This window comes from Stegodyphus dumicola, chromosome 10 (genome assembly GCF_044657685.1).
Source record: "Stegodyphus dumicola isolate Sdum_Otavi_A_Nest chromosome 10, ASM4465768v1".
Taxonomy (NCBI): domain Eukaryota; kingdom Metazoa; phylum Arthropoda; class Arachnida; order Araneae; family Eresidae; genus Stegodyphus; species Stegodyphus dumicola.
This window is the reverse complement of record NC_140777.1, coordinates 136292823-136320115: the sequence shown is the minus strand read 5'-3', so window position 1 is coordinate 136320115 and position 27293 is coordinate 136292823. Positions and strand designations below refer to the sequence as shown.

The 27293-nt window shown below is 34.5% G+C and overlaps 1 protein-coding gene and 1 non-coding gene across 3 annotated transcripts in view; both read right to left on the bottom strand.

Moving 5' to 3' along the window:
* Positions 1–27293, bottom strand: part of LOC118192073 (uncharacterized) — a 544392-nt gene that overhangs the window by 472569 nt on the left and 44530 nt on the right. The window lies entirely within an intron of this gene.
* Positions 10950–11022, bottom strand: TRNAT-UGU (transfer RNA threonine (anticodon UGU)). The gene has a single exon. It is a non-coding gene; the product is annotated as a tRNA-Thr (tRNA).

Below are 27293 nucleotides of genomic sequence, written 5' to 3'. Positions count from 1 at the left end.
CCTCGTAATCACGAGCGCGGTAATTGGTACCCCACAAGATAAAATCTTCCTTTATGCGTAGGATCCGTGCTTGTCCAGTCTCCCTCTCCACGACAAGATCCAATGGTGGTAACCCAGCGAGCACCTGCAATGAATCTGTAGAAGTGGTCCTATAAGCTTTAGTAATCATGAGGAGTTGGAGACGCTGAATAGAATTGAGTTTCCTTCTCAAGTTTCCATTGAGATGAATACCCCATGCTGAAGTCCCGTACAAAATCACCCTCGCTGTTATTGTACGATACCAGATCTTCAACATGTCTGGTCTAATGCCCCAATACATGCCAGTAGTTCGTCTCATGTTATTGGTAAGAGATACTACTTTCTGGTGTATATGATGCAAATGTGGAATCCAGTTGAGGCGGTTGTCTATGATGACACCTAGATATTTCAACTGGGAAACAGTCCTAACTGGATGACCTAATAATCTTATAGTTGGATTCCGCCTCAGTGGACCTTTACGCCCTATGAGTAAAATGTTAGTTTTGGACGCTGAAATTTCCAGTTTGTGATTGGCTGCCCATTGTGCAAAGAGGTTCAGTGCTCGCTGTACATTCTCCTGCAGTCTGTGTCTTCCAGTGACCAAAAGCAGAAAGTCGTCGGCAAATGCCTGGACTTTGACAGTCTCGTCACCATTGTAAAGATCAAATATTGTGTTGGCAACCAGGTTCCATAAGACTGGGCCCAGGCATGAACCCTGTGGACAGCCACGCACCAGTCGTCGTTGAAGTTGGCCATTTGGCATTGTTATCTGTATTTGCCGATCAGACAAATAGCTGCGAATAATCCTGAGGATTTCAATCGGGCACTGAATTCGGTCTAGACATTCGATCACATCTGGCCACCAGAGTGAATCGAATGCCCCTTGGATGTCGACTGACACGACTGCTGTGTGCAGATCGTTATTTCGGTTAACCTTGATTGTGTCCAACAGACTGGTCAGAGCATGCTCTGTTGAAGTACCCTGTTTAAAACCAAACTGAGCTTGGTGTATTATATTTCTTTTGCTTAAGAAATGATTGAGTCTGCTCAGTATTACTCGTTCAACTACTTTACTAATGGCTGGTAGCAGACTGACAGGCCTGTAGGATCTTGGATCATCGGGGCCCCTCCCGACCTTCAGAAAGAGAACTATCTCGGCTATTTTCATAGTTGTTGGGAAATGACCCAGTCTCCAACATGTGCCGCATAATTTAACCAAGAGCTTTGGGAATGCTTGATGCACAACCTTGATTAAGATGTTGTTAAGGCCGTCTGGGCCCGGTGCCTTGTTATTGACTAGGGCCTTGACTATTCTGTGCAATTCTTTTGGCGCTGGCAGCTTCGAGTCACTTTCAGTGGTAGTCATAGTCAATTACAGTTATCATAGTGTTCTCTGATGTCCGCCTGTCGTGCTGAGTCTGTATCCTGTGTGTCATTGCGAAAGATAGCTTCAAGTATGTTGCCCAAAATTTCTTCGCTAGTAGTGCCAAGTTGCGAAGCTGCTAACTGTAGTGGACGAAATACTTTCGCACAGGCTACTTTCTGTACCTTGCCATAATGCTCTATGACTCTGCTGCAATGGTTTTGCCACGCTTCCAGTTTGCTATTAATGATTAGTTTTTTTGTAACTGGCGTGTTCCATTCTGTAAAGTTGCATTCTACTTTGCCTGGCAGCAGGGTCTATTTCCGCCTGCGCTCTTCTGCGTAAAGACCTAACTCTACTCCTCTGCTCCGTAAGTTTGCCGTTCCACCAGGATAAAGAGTCAGATATTTTCAATCTCTTCCTTTTGTATGACATCCGAGCAACTGCCATTAGATCATGTATTAATTTATCGTAGATCCTGTCCAAATCGATACCAGATGTACAGTTGTCTAGTCCTTTGAAGTACTGGGGCAAAATCAGCCTGCACTGTTGCATGAACTTGGAATGTCCGCCATATTTCGTCTTTAAGCGATACTGTGTGTAATATATGCTCGGTAATTTCAGTTCAAAGAGAATCAGCCTGTGATCACTGAACGTCGGCACAATGCAGGAGACTTTCTCCAGGTAGACGCCAGACCCATACCCTGCCATCCGAACGGTAAAGGGTGAACCTTGATTCGTCACTCCAAAGAACCCGTTTCCACTGATCCACGGTCCAATTTCGATGTGCTTTGCACCACATTAACCGAGCAGCGCGGTTGGACTTTGTGATCAAAGGCTTATGCGCAGCAGCACGACCATGAAAACCAAGCAGATGTGCTTCCTTACGGATGGTATTCATTGAAACAATACTCCTGGATGCCTGTTGAAACTCCTCGCGGATGAGGGCTATCGGTTGGGTGAGGTTCTTCTGAATTTCTCTGAAGAGCACTCGTCGGTCTCTATCCCCCAGTTTCGTTGGTCTGCCGACTCGGGGCACATTCCGACAATCACCGCTCACCTTCCACTTCTTAATCACATAGACCACTGTCGATATTGGGTACTTCAGATCGCTAGATATGTTCCTTAAGGATCGGCCACATTTGTGATACCCGATAATTATACCTTTCTCGAAATCAGAGAGCTCCGAACTGCGAGGCGTCTTGCATGCGACTAAAGCCGATGCTGTTTCCTACACGATATATACCGGCGGAGTCCATGACGTACCTTGGGACGGCAGATATCGTCATTTGCATAGGTGACCAAATACTTATTGGTAGTCAGTGTATATCAATCATTATATGATACATATAATTTAAATAATTTTTCTTTAAACAATTCAAGTAGGTGTACAATGTTCAAATCGATTAACTGTTGATTGATTAATCTAAGAATATTTATACGTATTTTATTTATCAGTTGGCTTATTTCCATGTGAGCATATATCTATGTGAGCTTCTTTCCATGTCAGCATATTTCTAAATGAGCATTTTTCCATGTGAGCTTTTTTCTATGTAGGTATATTTCTGTGTGGGCCTTTTTTCCTGTGGGCATTTTTCCGGTCACCGAAAAATAGTATCTGAATTACTTTTCAAGTTACTTTAAAATTGTGAGAATAATTTTTTTGATTCTAAGATTCATAAATAATTGTAGACATGGAGGAAGAAATTATGACCAAACCCTGAGTGTTGAAGAATTGGACATTGCGGGAAGAAATTATTGAAGATCGTTCAACAAGAAGTATTCTATGATGGAGAACAGTTGAAGGAACATTTTACTTTCACAGATGAAGAAGGAATTGTGAAATTGAAAACGAAGATTTTGAGAAGATGTGATGATGAAAACTTCCGGTGCCCCATTGTACTTCCATCCAAGCATGAATTAGTAGAAAGAATGATACAAGACTATCATTTACAACTTTTACATGCTAGTACTCAAGTTTGTTTGACAAATATTCGTCAAACATTTTGGGTAATAAAAGGAAAAAAAAACAATACAAAGAGTCACATAGAAGTGCGTTCGGTGCAAGAGACACTCGGCGAAAGCTCTTGATATAGTGCCTTGTTCTCTCCCAGAAAACCGAGTAAGATATGCATATGCATTTGAGGCGACGGGTGTTGATGTACCCCTTTATTTAAAGGACCACTTTATTTGAAGGAAAATAGAAAGGCTTGGATCTTGCTTTTTACCTGCGGAGTTTACCGTGCGGTTCATTTAGAATTAATTGGAAGCTTATCAACTAATGGATTCTTCCACGGATTTCACAGATTTATAGCACGAAGAGAAGGGTATAGAGTAGTATACAGCGACAATGGCACAAATTTTGTAGGGGAAAGGAATTTACTCCGATCTGTTGAATAGAACCAAATTATCAAAAGCTCTTCGACAATGAAAATTCAGTGGAAGTTAAATCCACCAACCGCAGCATGCTGGGGCGGCTTGTGGGAGAAACTGGTTCAGATGATCAAGAAATTATTAAGAAGAGTCCTGGAAAAAGCATTACTTTCACCTGGATTCGAATCTCGGAAAAGCACAAATATTTGCAAGTGTGTGCGGTGTCTTTACGGAATGGGATAATTAAATGCATCATCGAGTTGAAAGTCTTCTAGAGAGGCTGATATACGAGACGACAAGTAAGAGATCTTCATAATCTATCAGCAAAAGTATGCTTCATCAAAATTTAGCGAAAATGGGCAACCTCATGCTATCATCTATTAAGGTACAGAAAACCGTAGACGATAGACTCAACCCTCTGCTTTTTTTCCACAATAAAATTCGTTCTTACTTGTCGTAGAGTCTGTCGTAGGGTAAAATAACGACAGCAAACTATGGGATAAAAATAAAATTCTTGTTTATTAACCTTAGTTTTAGATAAATTATAAAAATATAAATCTTTAGATTGCACGAAGATAAAATTTCACTTCTTTTCAATACATCCCTAATTTTTTTCTAGGAAAATTTAACTCAGTAAGTGAGCATCAAGTAGAGAACTTTCACTGTGTTGTTAAATACTGAAAAAAGAAGACAATGTGCTTAGTTGAATATTAATATATTTTCCGTTTACCAACAAACTATATATACGTGTGCATATACCAATGAGAATAGAGCAACATAAATTTTAATAAAACTGTACATTATGAAGAAACATTAAGATCCTTTTCAGATCTAGCAACCTAACAAAACTATGAATTCAGTACTAATTAAAACCTTTTACAAAAATTTCAATTCTCTGTTAATAGGGAGCTTAAAACAAAGTCCTTAAAGCAAAAATGTTTATGCATAGTATGAATTCTTTATACGAAAGAGAAACATTTAATTTCATTTGTTATAAAAGTTTTCAAACAATGTTATCGTATTTAAAAAATCATTTACTTAATACGGCAAACAGTTTTCTAGCACCAAAAAAATTTTGTTTAGAATATACTTCTTTATATCAGAGAACAGCTAGCATTCCGAAACAGTATATTTATTCGTGGTTCTGTAATCTAAGGGTTGTAACGAGGATGAGTACTTCTTTTGTTCTTTCCCTTCAAAGATGTTCTCGAAAAGTCCCCACGGAGCGGCGACTAATGGAAAGTGATCCCTGAAATAGAATGCATTCACTTTATGTATACAAAACTCACACGCTACGAAAGTTCAAACAATCCTATGTTTCATGAGACGGGAAAGGTTTTTCACTCGAGTCCGGAATCTTGGAGACGCAAACAAGTAATTGAGAGAGCAAACAGATTAGGATGGTGACGAGTGAAATCCCTCGTGGTTTCGTGTACCCTATGCAGATTTATTCTTCTCAAATCAGATCTTCGAAGAAGGGAGATGACGAAATAACAAATATTTGCTTTCGAAGTTATCGCTTTAATGGTTATTTTAAATGTTACGCCGTTAGAAATACTTATCGTTCATAATGCTTCAGACTGTATATGATGTGGGCCAGCTATTTTAAGCAAGAGACCTGCTTTCTAAGAAGGAAAAAAAAACACAAAAAAGAGCCTTGAAACATCAAATCTTTAGAGGCAAAATGCCTTATGTCGTGTTTTATGTTTTCAAATGGGTATTAATGTGTTATAATACATAATATTTGCTATGTTTGATTGAATCAAGAATTTTGTTTTGGCAGAACCTGCATTTAGGTTAGCGATTGGATGTACGCACGGTAAATCAACTAAACTCATCCGAGTCTCATTTTGAACACAAAATATATGAAGCATCGTTTATCAGCTAAGCAAAGTTTCGTGGGCAAAGGGCGTACGATTCATGCGATTACTTGGAATAATCAATAAACTAAATGTTTAGTTAATTTTATGTGATTTAATGCTCAAAGGAAGAGGCGCAACTCTGGTTCGGAAGAAGTTAAAAACTACACATTTTTCAATCAATGAGTTTATATATAAGGTACGTTTTGCTCCTCTCCGCATTCCTTCGTGGTGTAATTAGAAGAGTTCTCAACGCGTATTAAAGAGGCCTAGAGTTCCAGTCCCATTGCATTCCACATTTTTCACTTCTCCTGCTTCGAAAAAACCTAATGACTCTGCAAGCTAACATTACGGAGCATTTTATTATGATCACCAACCCAAATATCTAAACAGAGTGATTGAAGCAATTTCCATGTGTATGACATCTGTACAGTGTTCCGCAAGTATTAATATTTTTGTATCATATGGTAAAATTGGAAATATTCCTCCGAATAATCTCCTCGTGAGATTAGAACTTCAGAACTACTTCCACTACAAGAGAACTCAGAATGGATTTCCAAATGAAACTCAAGTGAATACATTGCTGACTAACTGTAGAAGAGCCTTCAGTTAGCAGGGTGCATTAAAATTTCTCTACATTTAGCTCGGGCATGCATTGTCCCAAATAGAAAGGTTAGATATCCTGTCTTAAATAGAAAAAGGACAGTCTGCTGGATCATGGCTAGATAAAATGAAAGTAAAATTCCCTATCAGGTCACAGACGACAAGTAAAAAACGCCCAGAAACTTGTTGCTAGTCAATAGATCATGTAATAGGCGACAATTTAAGAAAAACTGAATTTGAATTTCTGGCACACCTAACGCTTACAAGATGCATGGGAATTTGCTGAAAGTTCTTTGAGAAGTCATTATAAAAAATTATTCTGCCTATAGAAATTTAAATCTTCTAATTCTTAACAAGAAATTATTGTATTCACTTAATGAGATTTAAAAGTAAGAAACTGCAGAATACGATTAATGGGATGAATGGTTGACCTGATCTCGACCAGTATTAATGTGACTAACATGAGATAAAATTTGTGAACTGTTCTCCTTCATTTAAAGGAAAAATTACTATATAAATTTAAATTTAGTCTTAAATTTCTGATGTTGTCATCTCGTATTCCACACTGAAGTGCCATTGAATTAAGGACAGACATGGCTATGTAAACTGTGTGGCACTGTGCCGCACACATGCTCACGTGAGTGCGCTGTGGTAACTGCCTACATAGCTATTATTGTGGTTCGGGATTCACTCAGGAATCTGGAAAGAGCAGGGATAGGAAATCCCCGCTGCATGACAGAATAATAACAATAGTATCAAATTATGTTGTTAATCAGTCATTTCAGTTGCCAGTACGGATAAACGTTCGACACATGGGCCATTCAATTTCCGAAATCGTCAGAGAACTAGGATTATCAACTAGGATTTCAGCTAGGATTCAGAGAGCTAAGAACTTTACTTATGGTGGGAAGAAAACTAGAGATCGGGCAACCTGCAAAGGACAATTAGCATTGAATGAGCGGGGTTTAAGACTGCTCAGCCGTATTATACGTAGCTAGTGAAGCCAAATGTTAGCTCAAATTACCATCCAGCTGAATCAGAGCGCCAGTTGTACAGTCAATAAACGGACCGTGCAACTCTCGCTTCACCGTATTGGACTTTGGGAGCCCTAGACCAACAAAAGGGCCATTGCTTAATACATGCCATCGGGCTGTATGTCTATGAGAACGCACAGAATGGACTCTAGAAGACTGGAAACGAATAGCTTGGAGTGATGAGTCTCGATTCCAACTACTTTACGCCTACGGGAGGCTGAAAATTTGGTGTTAAGCTCATGAAGCCATGAATCCTGCATGCCAGGTTGGAAGGTACAAGGGTATGGCAGCTCAGTCCTGATCTGGGGTGTTTCCTCTTGGCAGTTGTTTGTATCTTTGATACTTGTACCGACATCTCTCAATGCGATTCAGTACGTAAAGCTCCTAGGCGATCACCTCCATCCATTTATATTGTCCTGCCATTCAGACAGAAATGGAGTATTTCAGTAAAATAACTCTACGTCTCACAGATCCCAGTTGGCTACTGCCTGGATGGATGAGCAATCCTCTGACTTCTGTGTCATGAATGGGCCACCTAGAAGCCCTGACATAAATCTTATTGAGCGCCTTTGGGATGTTTTAGAGAAAGATGTGAAAATACATCACATAACGCTAGCAACCCTTCCTGAATTATGGACAGCTCTTGCTGTTTGACAAGCCATTCCCATGGAACGCTGCCGCAAACTTGTTGAATCTATGCCTCGTCGTGTAACAGCCGTTATGAAAGTCAGAGTAGACCCAACTCGTTATTGACTAGCTATACCTAATTCAGTGGTATTTCAGGGTATATTTAGGAGCATTAAAAAGTAAATATGGTAAAATTTCAAGAATTTTAGTCTTCACCTATTGAGGATTCAGAGCGTAGGTGAGAGAGAATAAACGTTTATTGATTGCATGAAATTGGAGTTAAACATATAATTGCAAATGAGTGATTTATAAAGATCTGAGCAATTTATAAAAATGACCAATTTATGTAAATCTGACGAAAACTAGATGACGAAGTGTATGTGAGGTATAAACATATTCAACAGCAAAGTAAAATTCTTTTATAAACGTTCCGATACCATTAGACGACAAAGTCACTATTAAATCCTTCCCTGTAGTACGTTTGATTGCAATGATATTTCTCTTCATTATTTTCGCCTTCCTTTACCTTAGAGGTTTCAAATCACAAAATTTCACAGAATAAATAATCGTATCTTTGCAGAAAATCCAGGAAATTCATGATTCGTTATTTTTCTCCGCCTTCTTCTTTTTTTTTTACTATAGTATTCATCCGTGAAATTGCATTTGTATATGATGCTTATACACGTGTAAGGCTTTGTTTAGTTTTAACTAACCAGTTATTTTATGTGCCTATCATTCCAGCTTCCCGCTTTCCTGCCAGAATGCTAATTTTATAAACGTTCCAATATAAAAGGAGTAATAAAAGATAGTATTTAAATGAAGGTTTTTAGATTGTTGAATCAGAGCGTGTTCCGCCCGCCGAAGTCCACGTTATTAGTTAATAGTTGATAGCAGTCTGTATGCAGAGTTGCATTACTCTACCCATTAGGTTTATCACGCCGGTATTATGCTTGAGAGAGCTTGCGATTATTTTTTCTGTGTAACCTTTGCTTAACTTACGACTTAGCTTAGTTTTAAATTTTGAATTCATTATTTGAGTTACGTCATAAATGCTGGCTCTGCAAACACAAACAGTGCCGCCTGTTAATTTACTGAGTTTAATAAAAAGGTTTTTACACCCTTAGAACTGCTCTATTATAATTTATAAGACATAGCGATAATTCGCTTACATATTCCTTAGTCTCAAGTAGGTTTATATTTTCAAAGATGGTGAGACTCTATACGATATTTTTTTCAGTAAGAACCGCAGAAAGATTTGTTGTCAAATTCCTTATGCTTACTCACATAATTTTGATGACCGATACCTTTTTTGAAAACTAAGTATATTGACTTTAAATGTACAATGACAAAATGATATTCCTCAATTACGTCTGCTTTCAACTAATTAACGTCTTTCTGTGCCCACTGTTCTGCGTATTATACTGTCTAACTGTTTTTTCCAATAATATGAAATAAAATATTAACACCGCCGACAAAATAACACACAAAAAATATCAATGTGTTTCTCAGTTTCAGCACATGTAACAATTTCACTTACATCGTGAATACATTGGAAAAGAGAAAACACGGCAGACACCATTCTTACGTTACCGATCTAAACAAGGACAATTGCAAGGTCCCTCATGATTGATCACAGAGGAATAACAGCACTTTAAGTAAATATTACAAGTTACCTGAACAATTTTCTCGCTTTTAGACAAGACAGAAAAGAGAAAAATATTTAAAGACATTTAAACAATTTTCATTGAACTATTAAAACTGGTTTTTGTTACTCATTCTGATATTTTTATGCGTATAATAGAAATCTCTGGACTATAAGATTGCATGTTGAAAATATCTGCTCTAGGGAAAAAAGGCTTATAGCAGTTAATCTAAATAATTCTTAGAAAATATTAAGCAACTGAGAAAAATATATAGCAATAACTAATATACGTTTATTGTTAGAGAAACACAATTTCTTTATATTAACTCTTTTCTTGAAAGGATAGCAAAAGAAATAGAAAGAAAGCGAAATGTTTCTTAAATTGTTTACGTAATATACGCCATTGTATTAAAGGACGAAGGCTTTGCTTTTTTAACTTAAAACATTCACTAAAGAGAATGCTAACATTTTTCTTCAAGAATTTTACGGAAACAAAAGGTGGTTTCTGAAATATTTCGTTTAAAAGTGTATTGAAATTAATTCTACTTAATAATTTATAACATTAAGAAAACTATCAAAACGAATGCTCTTTAGTTTTCATTGTTGAAAGCAAGAATATATAATAGCTTGATCTTAGAACTTATAAAAGTATTAGCCTTCAGTTTGTTTCAGGCTTTACAAAATCTACAGATTAATATGAAATTTGCATGAAATTTTTACAGCCTATCTTGAAACCACCAAAGAGAAAACATATAATTAGTTAAAGAACGGTTCTATTCTTTATGCTTTAAGATGTTACAGGAACAGGTAATAATTAAACATGAACATAAACCAACATTTCGCGATTATTCAGGATTTTAATTTTTGAATTAACTTATTTCTCTTTTATTAGAAAACTATTGTCAGCTGGCTGATCATTGCTGAAGACTAGTTGTCCTTTCGGATGGTAATGAAACATTTAATATTTCTATAACATGAAAAATAATTTTTTTTTGATGGCCAAAATGCGTAAGCGACAAGAAATTTATCTCATAACGTTTCTAACTAATTACTGAGGATGAAATTTTCCTTGCACTGGAAAATGTAATTGTTTTAATGATACTAAAAATATACGTGATATTTGAAGATAATGCGTTTCAAATTAACTCAAAAGTATATTACCCTGACATCCTCTGAAGCTGCGAAAATTTACAAAATTTGGACCTCTCGAATACGCGTCGCGTCAAGCATGCTGACCACTACGCCACGAAGGCATGCTAAGAAGGCGGGAGAGATATTTTATTCTCCCCCTTTTAAAGGGCGACTGGGGATTAGGGGATCCAATCGCCAACTCCTGGTGGTGGGGAATCATCATCCACCTCCCTTTTAGTTCGTGCGCCACTGTAGAGACATTAGGTTATTTGGAAGTAGGAGATGTGAGAAATGAACAAAGCCCTCGCCGGGACTCGAACCACGGACCTCTCGAACACACGTCGAGCGTGCTGACCACTACACCACGAAGGCTTGCTAAGAAGGCGGGAGAAATACCTTTTGAAATTTATTGAATTATTTTGTTAAATAGTTTAAAATCTCATGCACATAAACAAATATTTGAAGAAAAATATTATGTTATTAAATCTGGCACCAAGCAAAGCAAACACAATATATTTGGCCCTCGTTGTAAAGTTTTCCTTCATCTTATAGAGCAAGACATCATACGATTTGTCAGTGTAGTAAAAATGGTTTTAACGTATTTTCCTGTTTTATTTATTTTTTTTTACATGTTGATGTAATAAACTGCTCACTTTAATTACAAAAATGCTATTTATTATCTCTTTAAGGATACGCTAATTCTGACAAAACACTACGAATCTTATTTTCCTTGACAATAGCCAAACTGCTGAACCCGCAAATAATAATTTTTCGGCCCGGATTTTATTTCCAGCAAACGTTCTGGCTACATAGTTCTGTGCTCTTTTAAATGCCTTTAAATATTTAAAGTAAATACGACTAAACACTTGTAAAATGATGATTCAAGTGAATTCTGTAATCTCCCTTTTTTTTATTGAATTTGGGTTTCCAAACATTGAGATCAATTCATCTCATATTGGCCTGTCTGTATATAAAGCCAAAATAACTATACTCATATTTGTTTTTAAATAATGTAATTCAAAACTCATTTAATCGGTCGGAATGCCATTTCTTCTCCATATCGGTAGTGTTGGAGTGCTTTTTCCATTTTATTTATTTGTAAAATAAAGTTGCTTTAATATTGCGCAACGAGTTTTAGCAAAAACAAAAGTAAAAGCTCTGCTATGTAATTAACTGCGAATCGAAAAATGGGGTAAAATCTCTATTTCACCGAGTGATGTAATGGGTCCAAATGCAAATTGATTAGCAGATTTGTAAAACGAATCAAAATCGATCGGGATAAGCAGTTTCGAAAGACAAAACAGGAAACAGAAAGGGAAAAGGAGATTACGAATTTACCTCTTAGGGAAGATTTGAAAGCAGGTAGAACAATCGGTTACCCCCAAATAACAAGCTTCAGAAAAGGGGGATTTGGAATAAAATTAACATTCTCAAGCGCTACCTTTTCTTGAACACAAAGGAAGATCCTTCCAAAAATGATAAATTAGATATACTGCAGACAATAACCTTGCAAATACAAAGGTGTACTTACTGTATCTGAAATTACTAAACTTTTCAAACACGGCATCATTTTGGAAGTATGACAGAGTATTATTTGTTCTTTAGTTGGTATATTATGAAGTTACTAACACTGTCTTCATACTTATATATTTACGTTATTAGATACTAAGAAACTATTTATAACTCTGCAAAGTATCGATCGTAATCAATCTAAGCAATTGTTATTTAGACCTAATAATACTGTAGGCATTATTTGCCTTCCTGCGTAAGACTTTGATCAGATTAAAATTTAATATTGTTGTAGAGGCATTAGGTATTTTGAAAGCAGGAAAGATGAAAAATTAACAACGCCTTTTCGCCGGAAATCGAATCGTAGACCACTGGAATACCGGCCCAGCGTGCAGAATCACTACCCCACGAAGGCGTGCTAGGAAGGCGGAAGAAATACCTTATATACTATTAAAATTATAAACCCGAACATTAACGAAAGGATAGATATGGGCATCGCTCTATACAGGCCGTCTCGGATTCACTCTTAAATATACTTAACTACTTGAAATCTGAAAGCAAAAACGAAAGACATTAATGAAGTAAACTGAAATGAAAATATGACGAAAGTAAATTATCTATTTTTAATAGTAATTTTGAGTCTTTGTTTGAAAACGGAGAAGATAAGTCATAAAATTGGACTGGAGTTAAATGAGGACATTGGATTGAATCATATCAAGGTTACGTACTTACGTTCTACTCCACTTCTGATGTCTTGTGTCCTTCATTACCTGCATTCTTTCATTCAAAGAGATTCCGACATAGACGGATTTTAAGCAATCTCCTTGTTTTATATATATATACTTTCCCGAATACAGATTTGACGACCCCAGCTGTGTGGTAGTATGATATCACTAACCACCATACGTGTGGAGCAACAGACAAAAGATGACAGTTTTGAACTAGAAATTATTTCTTTTTTTTTTTCAGTTATTATATTTGGAAATAAGAAAAAAAAAAAATAAAAGTTTCATATATGTGTGATACACAGAATGGTATCGCCTACGAATATTAGTTTGACAGGTTCATTAAGATGATATAAAAACGTTATTCACCAACTAGCACAGCACAATATAAAATATATATTTACATAACGGATATTAATCTTATCTAATTTTTCGTGAGCTAGAAGGTAATGAAAATAAAAGAATGTTTGCAATCTATAAAAATTTGCTGCATATCTGTTAGATGGAAAACCTTGGTTATTGATCATAATAATAATAAATTTCTTGCATTAAAAGTAAAGAAAGTCTAAACATTATAATGATTGGGTGTAAAAGGATGTCTGAACACTATTATGACTGGGTGTTTATCTGTTGGGTATAAGATCTAGTTAGTGATAATAATAAGATTTAGTTAGTGATAATAATCATAAATTTATTTTCATTTAAATGCATTAAAAGAAAATAAATTTATGTATTAAAAGCATTAGAAAAAGAATGGTTGTAAACTATAACGATTAGTTGCTCATCTTAATAGATATTTTCTCCCAACTTCCCAGGTGCCTTTATGTTGTAACTGGAAGCACATCCGACGCGTAATCTAAGGGCCTCGATTTGGAATCCCCGCGATGGCAATACACATTTTTTATACTTTCTGTGGCGATATAATCCAAAAAACTTGAACTCTCCCGAACTAAAAGGCACCAGGATTTGAAGATTATATATATGTGGTACATTCTTCCACCTTTTCAAGTGCCTTCGTGGTTAACTGGAACCACGTTTCACGCGTAGTCGAGAGATGAGTTCGAATCCCAGTTGTTGTAATAATTCTGCATAAGAACCGGTTTTATTGGACATAATGGAACAGCATCGGTGCTGGCAGAACTCGGCATCATTTGAACCATGATCTAGGACATGCGGAGATGGAAACTGAGGGTTTTAAAGCGTTCTTTTCTTAATAATAATCGCTAATAATTCTTAAGACTTGCTAGATTTTAAAACCATCACTGTATTTCAAACGACATTACAGTCAGAAGGATCTAGGCCGTGCCTGGGTTCGAATTTGAGCACTTTGGCGGGAAAACAATCCTTCTTCACCATCAGATCACTTGCCGTAAATAATTCGTTTTCATTAGGAAGTGAAATGGCTGATAACAGCATTGATATTTACACAATTAGCCACAATGCTTTGCTAAATTCAAAAATGTGCGTTTACGTCAACGTAGAATCCTGTAGAATTCCATTGGGTTACTTCATAAATTGTACTCATATTTTCCTATAGAAAACGTCTGAAGAAAATTTTTGTATTTAATAGCGATGATTATACTCTTATAATATTGCATAACATACGCTTATCCAATCAGGAACACATGCAAAATATTTTGCAGATATCGAAATGTTAAATTGTTTAATAAAATTATCTTTCAAAATTTCTCAGAAAATTTAAATATCTTTGAAATAAGCTAAAACGTAAATGAATAAATAAATAAAAAGGTAAGACTAATAATAGAGCGAAAATAACTTGTAAATTCGTATTTGATAAAGTTTAAGGAAAGCTTTCTGTTATTTCGAAACCACGAAGCATACTTGATGGTATATTGATTTCAACTAGCGTTCATGTTTCTTTCTGATCAAATGTAAAGTATAAACTTGTAACTGAAAAATAAAGTAATACTTATGTAAGGAATAAAAATGCCTAACTGGAAACTTGAGACGTATATAGGAAAAAAAGGATGGGAAAATGTTGTTTCAATAAAAAAGTACTTGAGAAAGAAATAACATTTTAAAAATTTTATTTATTTATTTATTTATTTTTGCATTTTCTGCAATATTTTATAAAAACAAGGGCTCCATAATTTATAATTCAAATGATATAGATTATGAAATATTATTATTCCTGAAAAGGTTTTCTTTCTAAATCCAAAAATGTTTTTAACTACTTTTTTAATTAATATTACAATATTTTTTTTCTTTCCAAAATAGTCGATGGCACACAATCCAAACATTAAAAAACTGTATACAAATGCTAAATATAACACGATAGATGCTATGTATTATTTGTATATTTTAACACGTCTTCTAAAACTAACTCCTTTATATATAAAAATTGCTTTTCTACGTAAGACCGCAGGTTTGAAACTTTCTGCAAAACGTATTTTGGACTCACTTTATGACAATTAAGGAAAGGAATATCAGTATAATAATTAAAAATTTTACGTCGGTGGAAACATATTTATTTACGAAAATTAACTTTCCAGTATTTAGAAAAATTCTGATAGAGAGATTAAGCTACTTGCTTTAGTTCTGAGACCATCGTTTTATTTCTTAGGTTATTTAAATAACTGTTCTTTTATTCAAAAGATAATTTTCTGTTTTGTTTACTACTGCAACCAGTTGTAGGAAAAATCGGCTCAGATCCTTAAGTAGAGCAAAGCAATGTCTATGCTACTGTAATTATTTTTATCATTGGCTAAGAGTAAGATTCCTCATCTCCATTTTACAAAAATCATTGTTTAAAGCAGCGGTCGCCAATCGGTGGTCCGTGAAAACTTTTTGATGGTCCGCAGAAAAATTATTTATATTTTTATGAAGATTCAGTTTAAAAAGCGACGAGTAACACAACCTATTATGGAATATAAATTATACTTTTTTTTTTAAAATTTTAGCTACTATTTTCAGCGAAATTCTTATTCAGCGACTTTTCAGCTACTTTTGCAGGTGTATCTAGCGACATTTGAGAGTGAGAGTTGGCATCCATGGATATGCTGCTGTTAGAAATAATAGCGCGAACTGAAATTCTCATTCCTTTTGAATTACAAACATGTGCTATTGTAGTCGTTACAGTTTTTCTCCGTATCCATAGGCAACTTGATGGACTTTATGAGAACCATCTGCATTCTTGTTTATAATTCCATCACTGGAAGTTTCCGTTTTTGTTTTGTCTAACTGTCCATCGATGGCGACATTGCTGAGTAGAAGATGATTATTATGTTTACAATAATTAAAGGTTGGTGGTATAACACTTTTAGTGCATTGATGTTGCTTTACGTTTGCCATTTTGTTCTTGCTTTTCGTGAAGTTCCTTTTTAGTGGTATGGAAATGTGAAGCTTTCTGTGCAAGAAGGTAAAATTTCTGTACTTTCCATATAATTTTCCATACAATTCTATAACGAAATATGTGTATCAGTGAGATGTTAATAGTGTTTTAATTGTTACTTATAATCAGGAGCGTAGCCTGAATTTCCATAAAGGCATGCTTCTGAACACCAGATGTTTCGAAAATTATATTAACAAATGAAAATTAGAATTACATGTATTGGAAAGTTGAATATTGTTTTTGCGTAATAATTTGTTGTTTTTAAGGTCTCATTTAAGGTTTTTTTTTAATTCATATTAGTGATCTGCCAAATATAAAATTCGTATATATGTAGTGGTCACTGAAGTTATAAGGGTTGACGACCGCTGGTTTAAAGAAATTTCTCCTGATTTCTGTTTGCAGTTAAAGATATGGACTGATGTTATTAAATATAGAAAATACACTTTAATGCTAAACACATTAATTGGAAATTAAATACAAGAAACAAGCAAGTTTAATTCAGTTTTTTAGAACGATAAACTAAAATGTTTAGTTGCTGGAAGCAATGCTATGTAAACTAAAATAACAAAAGCGTTGCTTATAGACAGGTGAGAACAACATTACTTACGCTTACCTAAATTACCTTCAAAACTTCAATTTTTTAATACCTGACTTCAAAATCTTTGAAACCAATTGTTAGCATAAATTTAGGTATTCTTCATAATGAAACTCAAAAGGCATACGAAACGAACGTGCGCCAAGATATTTATTGGCGAGAGAAAGTAAAGTTCGTGAACAATGCAATATATTCGATTTTCACCCTAGCTACTTGTACCCGGCCAAAGTTCTAATGCAGTTAGTGCCTTCTCTTTTCAGGTACGGTGTCCAAAGTATGTTCCTGTTGCTGTTTTCTTTTTTCTTACTGCCTAAAATAGGTAAGCCTAATATTTAGGACTGCTGAAGATTCTATGTAAGTTATCTTCTTTTCAATACTTCAGTGTTTTAATGTCCGTGAAGATTATTACTTTATTGTTATGCTTAAGTTAAGCAAAATTATCCTATTTTATTAAATAAAGATTTGGTAGTTAACTTTTTGACTTATGATTCTTTAATTCTGTGCTTGAGGAAACGTACTCATTACGCCTTCAGTGCTAATAAAAGATTATGAGACTGATAAAGTTAATAAGCTTGAGAAAATTGCCTTGTAGAAATGCTTCTAAAATTGAAATTTTGTAATGTTGTAAGATTCCAGGGGCATAAAGTATTGAAACGCATTGTTGAAAATACTAGTTACAAAGTTTATAAGAATAATTGTAACAAATAATAATGTCTATTCGAAAAGAATCAATTTGTATAGAAAAATTAACAGATGAAAATTATTCAGTGTGGAAATTTAAAATAAAACAACTTCTAATAAAAGAAGGTTTAGATGATGTTATATTCGAAGAAAAACGGAAACTGATACTGATATTTGGTTAAAGAATGATCGTAAAGCTAAAGCTTTAACATGTTTAAACATTTAGGATTCGCAAATTATCCATGTATTGCATAGTAAATCTGCAAAAGAAGTTTGGCAGAAGTTAAAATGTGTCCATGAACATGTAAATTTAACAAATAAGTTATTTCTTCTTAGAAAACTATATTCCATTAGATATAATGAAAGTTCTAAAATGCAGGAACATATCAAAGGAGTACTAGAATTGGCTGAAAAGCTGCGTAGTATAGGTGAAGAAATTAAAGAAAATAACTTAATAGCAATATTACTATGTTCTTTACCAAATTCATACAACCCCTTAATAATTGCAATAGAAAGTAAATCGGAAGCTGAATTGTCGCTAGAATATGTTAAAAACAAACTAATAGATGAGTATTGTAGACGTGTGGAAACTAAGAAAGTTCAAAAATACGATTCAGTTGCTTTAAAAAGTAAAAGCGAAAATAAATCACGATATTGTACTTATTTTAAGAGAAATAACCATACGATAAATGACTGTTTTCATTTAAAACGCAACGCTAGAACTTCCCCGAAAACAGATGTAAATAATAGTAAAGTAAGAAATTATTCTCAAAATTATAAATAATAATAAAAGTAATGCATGCCAAATAGCAAATACGCAAAAAGTAGAAAACATACCAAAACTTAAAGAAAATAAATATCTTAAAAGTATTGAAACTGAAAATTCGCAGATTCAGTTTAATCAAGTTCTAAAAGTGAAAAAAAAAAAAAAAAAAAACATGAAAACACACAAACGCAAGAATGGGTTATCGACTCAGGAGCCTCAACTCATATGTCGAGTGATAAGAATTTTTTCTCTCAGTTAAATGACTCTAATAAACAAATAGTAACTGTAGCCAATGGTGCTAAATTAAGTTCTTATGGTATTGGTGAAGGATATTTTAAAGTTAAAAACTTAAAGGGTCAGGTTACACAAATAAAATTAGAAAATGTATTGTATGTACCAGGTTTAGATAGTAATTTACTTTCTGTTCAATCTGTTACGAATAAAGGTTGCATTGTTACATTTGATAGTAATAAGTGTTACATAAAGCGTAACAATATACTCGTAGCCGACGGCAACGCTCAGCAAGGTTTATATAAATTGATCATAAACTCAATTGACGAGAAATCATACTTAGCTAATGATGTTTCATGTTCAAATACGAACTGTATACTAAAATGGCATCAAAGATTAGGCCACAGAAATATAGATGCCATAAAAACACTTGAGAAAAATGATTTGGCAGACGGCATTAAACTTGGCAAATGCACTTATAGTGTGGAATGTTCTACTTGTGTAAAAGCGAAACTAACTGAAAAACCTTATCCCAAAACTAGTTTTAGATCTAAAAATCCACTGGATTTAGTGCACACAGATGTATGTGGGCCAGTTGAAGTTAACAGCTTAGGAGGGAAAGATATTTCGTAACTTTCATTGATGACTATTCGCGTTATACTCAAATTTATTTTATTAATTCAAAAGATGAAGTATTCGACAAACTTAAACAGTATGTTGCATCGACAACAAATAAATTTAGAAAGAAAATCAAGGTTCTCAAATTCTACAACGATACAGAATACTGTAACGAAACTACTGAAAATTATTTAAAGAAACTTGGTATTTTTCATAAAACTTCGGTTCCTTATTGTCCGGCACAGAACGGCGTCGCAGAAAGGAAAAATCGCTCTTTAACAGAAATGACAAAAGCTATGCTAATAAACTCTAAATTACCGAAAGGATTCTGGGCTGAAGCAGCAGCTACTGCTGCATATCTTCAAAATAGGTTACCAACTAAAGCCACAGCTAGAACACCATATGAATTGTGGAATGGTAGAAAACCAAACTTAAGTCACTTACGAGTATTTGGCTGTAAAGCTGTAAAGCATTTTATTACGTGAACAAACAAAAACCGCGTAAATTCGACAACAGATCTGAAGAAGGAATATTCGTAGGATACGATTTACGAAGTAAGGGATACAGGATTTATGTAGGTGGAAGAAAAATAATAGTAAGTAGAACTGTTAAATTTTCAGAAAACGCGTCTTTATCTGACAAGCATGCAGAAAATAATGCTGAAGATTTAGAATTAATTCACTTCAATAACTCGCAAGAAGATGAAGAAAATAATGAAGAAACATCTCTTGGCGATGATTTTACAGAAGATTCAAAAAGTTCCGAAGAGTTAATTAAATGTGAAGAAAATGTAGAAAGAAGGGTTTCTAGCAGATCAACCAAAGGGATCCCACCAGAAAGATTCTCTTATAAAGCAGAAGACGAAGAATCAATCTTACCTAAAAATAAAGATTCAGAAAGCATTGAAGAAATTCTAAACTTACCAAAACGTGAACTAGAAATTTGGATCAAGGCTATGCAAGAAGAAATACATTCTCTAAAAGTAAATGAAACCTATACACTTACAGAATTACCACCAGGAAAACATGCAGCAGACAGCAAATGGGTGTTTAAGACAAAATATGATGAAACTGGTAAAAACGTAAAATACAAAGCACGCTTAGTAGCCAAAGGATTTACTCAAAAATACGGCAGTGATTATGATGAAACTTTTTCACCAGTAGTGAAACACACTACGATAAGAGTTTTCTTAGCATGGGCAGCGTATAATAATGCCAAGGTACATCAACTAGATGTTAAAACAGCTTTTTATATGGAAACTTAAATGAAGAAATATATATGGAACAACCAGAAGGATTCGTGGTTCCAGAAGAAAGACATAAAGTTTGTAAATTACAGAAGTCGATTTATGGTTTCAAACAAGCAGCTAGGTGCTGGAATGCAGAAATTGAAAATACATTGAAGAATCGTGGGTTCAGTCAAAGCAAAGCAGATCCGTGTCTTTTCACAAAAGTGGTTCGTGATAAAAGAATTAATTTAATAGTGTACGTTGATGACATCCTAATAAGTTCTACAGAAGAACGACTAATTCTTCAAACAATTAATGATTTAAAGAAACGTTACGAAATAACACATCTTGGTGAAGCTAAATATTTTTTAGGCATGGAAATAAATCGCAAGGAAGATGGAAGTTATCTCTTATCACAGAAAAATAAAATAAATAAACTTGTCAAGCAATTTCAACTTGAAGAAGCGAAACCCGCTAGCACACCAATGGAAACAAACTATTATAACCTAAACAAGGAAGAAAATCTCCTAACTTCAAATGATAAATTTCGCCAAGCTATTGGAAGTTATATATCAGATATCTCAGCTTCAACTCACATACTCAGCAGAAGATGTAATAATCCACGTCAAAAGGACTGGAATGCTGTTAAAAGAATCATTAGATACTTAAACACGACAAAGAATCTATCCTTACAAATTTCGTCGAGTGAAGAACCTAATATTACAGTTTATTCAGATTCTGATTGGGGACAAGATATTGAAGATAGAAAATCTACATCAGGAAGTGTTGTTTTATTAGGAAAAAACTGTATTTCGTGGTTTTCAAGAAAACAAACTTGTGTTTCTTTATCCTCAGCAGAAGCTGAATATGTTGCACTATCGCAAGCTACGCAAGAACTATTATGGCTATTAAAATTAACAGAAGATTTCAATCTACCCCAAACTCTACCGATAAAGTGTATTTGAAGATAATCAGTCTACTATAAGACTTGTAGAATCTGAAAAATTCAGTTCGCGCACAAAACATATTGATACAAAAGTTCATCATATACGCGACTTGAATAACAAAGGAATAGTAAAACTTGCTTATCTTTCAACAGAGCAAATGGTTGCTGATATTATGACTAAACCAATTCCTAAAGCTAAATTTCAGTTTTGCAGGAATGAATTGCAATTGATATGAGTTTTATTAGCAAAACAGGGGCAATGTTAGCATAAATTTAGGTATTTTGCATAATGAAACTCGAAAGACATACGAAACGAACGTGCGCCAAGATATATATTGGCGAGAGAAAGTAAAGTTCGTGAGCAATGCCATATATTTGATTTTCACCCTAGCTACTTGTACCCGGCCAAAGGTTTAATGCAGTTTAGTGCCTTCTCTTTTCAGGTACGGTGTCCAAAGTATGTTCCTGTTGCTGTTTTCTTTTTTCTTATTACCTAAAATAGATAAGCCTGATATTTAGGACTGATGAAGATTCTATGTAAGTTATCTTCTTTTCAATACTTCAGTGTTTTAATGTCCGTGAAGATTATTACTTTATTGTTACGCTTAAGTTAAGCAAAACTATCCTATTTTATTAAATAAAGATTTGGTAGTTAACTTTTTGACTTATGATTCTTTAATTCTGTGCTTGAGAAAACGTACTCATTACGCCTTCAGTGCTAATGCACAACCAACACCAATATATATACAGTCTAATAGATGTGTTCAAGGTTTTAGAGCCTAAAACGTTGACATCTCTAATGGAATTTTAATTCTGTAATGTTTACATGTTTAGCATGACGAAACTTGCAGATATGAGACAGTACATACAAAACGTAAAATGTTTTTGGGAAATGCTATTCGAAAACATTAAAAAAATAATAGAGTTCTTGAATATAGAACACATTTTCGGCTTTAAGTAGTTGGAGGGACAGCTTACACTTATGAAATCTATCCATGTAAATCAAAAATAATCTCCCCAAATGAAAAAAAAAAAAAAAAAAAATTTGCAAAACTGTGTCTTTTGCAATATAATACGTATGAAAAACATATGTGAATATATGAAAAACAATGTCCCGGTAGTGCAAAAGTTAGGGAAATAGATTGGAGAGACGACACCTGCCTACTGTTTGTGCATGTATGTTGTCCTCCTTACTTCCGTTTACCTGTCTATATATCTACAGTCTCTCCTCCGATTCATCATCACCTCACGCATACAAGAAGACATTTTCCGTCCTAATGTCATGCAGCTTGATACAATTCGTGTCTGACAATTGAATCAAAAGGCCCTCAAGTAAATTAATGTTTAATCCCAATGTTGAGGATTCCAGAAGCTACCGAAATTGACATTGTATCTGCAGTGTTTGGGAGCAGAAACGCCATTTGCAGTGTCCTGTTGTTCCAACTGACATTATTACATACGATTAAAATACCATACTAGTAGATACAGGCTACAAGGCATCAAATTTATTGAACGAAATTCTCCTAATTGTCTATTGTCACCGGAAAATTGTATTATGAACCATTCCGATAAAATGTATTGCTATTACGATCTACACCGGCGTCGATAACTAAGAATTTGAACGGTTCTTCCTGCAATTTTTGTGCTTGTAATTGCTAGAAAAATATCCGAATGAATTATTTTTGGCCATAATTCTGATATTTTAGCAAACCAATATTTTAGCTTTTGGTAATCGAATTTGGAATTGTAATTGCGGTAATCACAAATGGTAATTTCGAATTTGGAAATAAATGCTAATATTATGAACAGCAAAAATGTACACAGCACACACACAAAATAAATAAATAAATAAAAAATGGGACAGTTCTATATCTACCGTTCTACTGGGCAGATTGATGAAATTCAACTTGCGTTTTTCATGTCTCGAAAGCGCGACTTAGGAAATGTATTACATTTATATATAACACTGTTCTAACATAGGTATTTTGACACAACGTCGGACCTTTTTCTGAAATAACATACCAATTTTTTTCAATATTTCGATTCTACGACTCAAATTACGCCAAACTACCAAGTTTTATAAAAATCGCAAAAATAGTTTTTAAAAAATTAGCTCTCAAACTTTTAGCTCCTCAGTGTTAATTCAATTTGGTATGTATTTATTAATATATCTTTTTTTTTTATTAAACTCATTTTATTCCTTGTTATACAATTCGAAATTTAGGTTCATTCCAAATAAAATTCCCCCAGTTTTTAATATTTATTTTTAATATTTGTATTTTTAAATAATTTTTCCAAATTTTTCGAAAATCAAATTTGAATTATAACCCATAATATTTTTACAGTCAACTTAAAGTAGATATATTTCTAAGCATACCTGCAAAAAATTTGAGATTTTTATTCAAAATTTCCGAAGATAAACGTAAATTTATGTATTGGCGCATTTTGAAATTTGGCATATTTGTTGAAAGAGATAATAACGAAAATGGGGCTTACGCACTTTGTAAAAATTATTTGAAAGTAGGAACTGTATGACCTTTTTCCCCGCTCATCCACAATGTAAAAAGATAGGAACGAGGTGCCTTTTATTCGGTTCCGGCATAATGGAAGGGTAAGGAAAATGGGTTGCCATATATTAAGAAGTTCGCCAAGTGAAATATTCTTGGCGCGAACTGAAAATAATTCAGCCAAGAGAAATTTTTGAATTTCTCCTTAAATTTCGCACCAAATTTTACAAAATTTAATATCTGGGCATAATTTGAGTCGCAGAATCGAAATATGAAAACAAATTGGTATTTTAGTTCAGAAAAAGTCCGATTTTGTATCAAAATACCTATGTTAGAACAATGCTACATATAAATCTAATATATATCCTAAGTCGCGTTTTCGAGATATGAAAAATGCAAGTTGAATTTGGTTCATTACATGTTTAATTTCGGTTACATTATTTTAATACGGCAAAGCGCAAACGGTCTATCTGTTTAAGGAGAAGGACGCCTCGTAAAGGATTTTTTTAAGGTAAAGCGACTCCTATTCGTTACGAAAACTAACCATGCAACCAAGCTGATTCAAATGAATTGGAGCCTGTGTCGGACTACCAATTTTCCGTGATTTTACCGCTTTGTCACTGGTTGGGCTTACTTGGAAAGTCATTCAATTCGTTTTGGTGATTCAGTCTTCTTAGAAAGTTTTTCATTGCCAGCCCTCACATCTGGTGTGGTGGTGTGGTGGGTGGTGTATTTAATTATGGCAAAGCACACTAGGGCTATCTGCCTAAGGGGAGGGACTTTCGTGGAGGACTTTCTAAGGGAAACTGGCTCGTATACACGTTACACATGGGGAAAACCACGAAAACGCCCATGCAGCCAGCCCGTTCGCGGGATTCGAACCTCGGACCGAACTACCAGTGTTCAGCGTCTTTACCGCTCGGCCGCTGGTGGGCTCCCCTCACATCTGGAAACTGGGAGTAAAAATTATGTTCTCGTGTGTAAAGGCATAATTCAGATTCTTGCTATCACTTCATAAAGTCATTCATAACAATCTTTCATGTAACTTTTCTTCACTGAATTTTTGTCATCATTTCATTATCATTCATTTTTCTCATTCATTCATTTCATTTATATTTTTAATTAAGTAAACTTTAGACTTAATGAAGTTAAGGCAACGCTGAGAGCTCAAACGGTTTTATGGTGTAACTTATTTAATGTAATGGAGACAGAATTCGCGCTTCTATGCATTACTTTAAATTCTCCACAGAAGTATGTACAGTGTTATAGCATGCACAGTACCATAATCATAAATTTTCCCCGGAAGCAGGGGTCAAGTAAATAATACTAAAAGTAATTCAAGCAGAATCTTCTGCTTCAGCTGCGAGTGCCAAAATTTAATGAAAAGGAACGTGTCTCTAGGTGAGAAGACGAAAATATTTACTTCTGTTTAGGAAATCGTAGAGACATTAGATTAATTTGAAGCAGGAAAGATGAAAAATGAGCAATGCCCTCGTCGGGACTCAAACCACGGACCTCTCGAATACGCGCCGAGCGTGCTGACCACTACACCACGAAGACATGCTAAGATGGCAGTAGAAGTACCTTATAAAATGACAAACCTAAGGTTAACTATTAATGAACACCTGTGCAAGTAACTGAGAATTGGGTTTTTTAATGACTAAAACGAAGTTTAGTATTTGAATCATTAACAAAACAAAAATATTTTTATATCTATGAAAAGATTCTTTCAAATGCATAAAAATATATTTTCCAGGAAATTCATTAAATTCATCATCTCGAATTAAGACCTTTTTAAAATAACTTTAGTCTCAAACAACTCAAAACATAGTTTCAGTTCGCAAATGACGTTTCCTTTGGGTTTCTCGGCCGAACGTTAAAGCCGCTGAACACTGGTAGTTCGGTCTGAGGTTCGAATCCCGCGAATGGGCTGGCTCATGGGCGTTTTCGTGTTTTTCCCGATGTATAACGATTATACGAGCCAGTTTCGCTTAGAAAGTCCTCCACGAAGGCACCCCTCTCATTAGGCAGATAGTTCTCGCGTGCTTTGCCATAATTAAATAATCCAATCCAATCCAATCCAATCCTGGGGGTCTTTCCATATCCACAAAATTCATTATTTTGCAGTTAATGACCGAAATGGCTTATCCTATTTACATTGAAAAACTTAGTTTCATTCACTTCTCTCTCACTTTTTCTGTGAGGATATGCTTTGCGTCATTTAGTAACATGTTGAAGCACTTTCAGCATTCCCAGTAAGCGAATATTTCTCTTCGTCTCATATTTCACATTCGCATACGATGGAAAATGTTTTACTTTAATTCGAATTCATCGAATTATTAAATATTCCTATATCACTGTGACCAAATCTATATTGTTCTGAGAATAATAAGACAATCTCCAAGCAACTAATTACAACTTTACTTAGGGTTGCAAGTCTTTCCTTTTCAAGTTTTTAATTCTGCAACACTATAACTTAGGAATTTACTAATTTGTGGAATATTTAAATACGATATTTTTTAGAGAGATGAAAGGAACGAAAAATAAATTGAGACTAAAAGTGTGCGCTGGAGTTGGAATAATAAGCCCAATATAGCTTAATCTCGGCAAGAAAGAAGCTTTTATAACATATTTTAAGCAAACGTTTCTCAATCTGTAATCTGCGGGCTGCAAGTGGTCCTCGAAGATATCCCTCTCAGTATTCCAAAACTTCCAAAAAAGGAAGAAAAAAAATACAAATGGACTGACTGACAAGCGATACCGAAAATATCAAACTATTACTGAATGAAAGACAACCGGACTTAAAATTGAATTCCAAACAGAAGGTTAACTTCTGAACCTCATTACCAATTAAAACGAATTATAATGAAACAGTTACTCAAATAAACACAAAGGGCCGAAATCGAGTTGACGTTGATGTCACTAACGGCCGAGCGGTAAAGTCGCTGAACCCTGGTAATTTGGTACGAGTTTCGAATTTCGCGATCGGACTACCTGCATGGGCGTTTTCGTTGTTTTCCTCCATGTGTAACTAGTATACGAACCAGTTTCCCTTAGAAAACCCTCCACGAAGGTATCCCTTCCTTTAGGCAAATAGCCGTCTAGTGCTTTACCATAATCAAATACATCTAGCTGTATATGCCGATCTTAAGCATATGCTTTCCAGCATACACCCAAATATAGGACAACTGTGCAAAACTCGGAAGGCTCGTTCATCTTTTTAATGTTTGTACTAGCATTTATTTAATTTTAGTTAATTAAATAAAAATAATTCAAACTCTAATAGGCTTGAATGATTAAAGACAATCATTAATTTTCTTTTAATTACTTAATTAAATAAACTTTAATTAATTATATATTAAAAATTTAAGTATATTATCATATGCTATAAAATTTAAGTATATTATCATATGCTATAAAATTGCTTTCGAAAGGGACAGGACTAAGGTGGTCCACAAAATATTCTAACTTATAAAAATGGTCCT